Source organism: Eptatretus burgeri, chromosome 8 (assembly GCF_056783735.1).
Source record: "Eptatretus burgeri isolate ZD-2024b chromosome 8, Ebu_testis_v1, whole genome shotgun sequence".
Classification (NCBI taxonomy): Eukaryota; Metazoa; Chordata; class Myxini; order Myxiniformes; family Myxinidae; genus Eptatretus; species Eptatretus burgeri.
The window spans coordinates 19,592,089-19,593,883 of NC_140968.1; positions in this window are offsets into that span (position 1 = coordinate 19,592,089).

Sequence of the window (1,795 nt, forward strand, 5' to 3'; positions counted from 1 at the left end):
AAGAAACACAACTTCCATCAAAAGAAAGTTTCTATAATAACCTTTATGAAGAAGAGATAAGTGATAAGGAATATAAACACGCACAAGAAATATGGAAATTATTTAAGATAAAGAACCTTGGAGAATATCACGATTTATATCTAAAAACAGATGTTTCATTGTTAGCTGATGTGTTTGAAGCTTTTAGATCACTCTGTCATAATAAAAATTGTTATGGATTAGATCCTGCCCACTATTTCACAGCTCCTGGTTTAGCTTGGAGTGCAATGTTGAAAATGACAAAACAAGATATAGATTTAATCAGTGATGTTGATATGCTTTTGATGATTGAGAAGTCCAAGAGAGGTGGAATATCACAAGTATGTTCAAAAAGATATGCTAAAGCAAATAATAAATATCTTCCAAATTATGATAGTGAAAAAGATAGTAATTATTTGATGTATTTTGATGCTAATAATTTGTATGGATGGGCAATGTCTCAATCTCTGCCTTATGGTAAATTAGAGTGGGTGGAAGAAAAGGATTATGAAAAGGCTTTGATGAATATTGTTATTTCTTCTCAAGAGGAATTGAATGACGAAGAAGAAGGTTATTATTTTGAAGTTGATTTGAGGTACCCGAGTGATCTTCATAATAAGCATAAAGATCTTCCTTTTGCATGTGAGAAAGAAACCCCAAAGAAAGAATGGTTAAGTGATTATCATAAAAGTTTTAATATTAAAGGTAAATCAACAGAAAAGTTATTAACAACATTCTATGATAAAGAGGGATATGTTTTGCATCAGAGAAGCTTAAAACAGTTTTTGAGAGAAGGATTGAAAGTAGCTAAAATTCATAGAGTTTTAAAATTTAAACAAAGTCCTTGGGTGAAAAAGTATATTCAATTCAATACAGATATGAGAGCAAATACAAAAGTAAAATTTGAAGGGGACTTTTATAAATTAATGAATAATGCTGTATTTGGAAAGACTATGGAAAATGTTAGAAACAGGCAAAACATTAGATTCGCAACATCTTGGAAAGAAGCTTCGAGATTGATAAATAAACCAAGTTTTGAGAGAGAAGAGGTTTTTTCAGAGAACTTTTCTGCAATTCATATGAAAAAGGAAAGTATTGTAATGGATAAACCAATTTATATTGGAACAGCAGTTCTTGATTTATCAAAGATATTGATGTATGATTATTTGTATAATGACTTAAAGAAAGAGTATGGTGAAAATGTTTCATTGTTGTATATGGACACTGATAGTTTTATCCTAGATATAAAAACTGATGATGTTTATGAAGATATGAAGAAAAATATTGGAGTATATGATGCAAGTAATTTCAGCAAGAAGAGTGAGTTATTTTCCAAAAAGAATGAAAAGGTTATTGGTAAGTTTAAGGATGAGTTGGGTGGAAAAGTAATGAGTGAGTTTATTGGATTGAGAGCAAAGGCATATGCTTATAAGTATGGTGAACAGATTGATAAGAGGTTAAAGGGAATAAAGAAATATGTAATAAAGAAATCAATAACTTTTAGAAATTATTATAATTGTTTGATGAATAAGAAAGAAGAATATAGGAAAATGAATACAATAAGAAGTTATAAACATAACATATATAGTGAAGAAGTAAATAAAAAGGCATTAGGAGCCTTTGATGATAAGAGATTTATTTTAGATAATGGAATAGATTGTGTTCCATATGGATATTGTATGATAGAGTGTATAAAATAGATTATGTTTTAACGATGGGAAGATGGGTTAGGGTTTTTAAGGGCTACCGCCGCGCTTTTTTCACAATATATAAATGG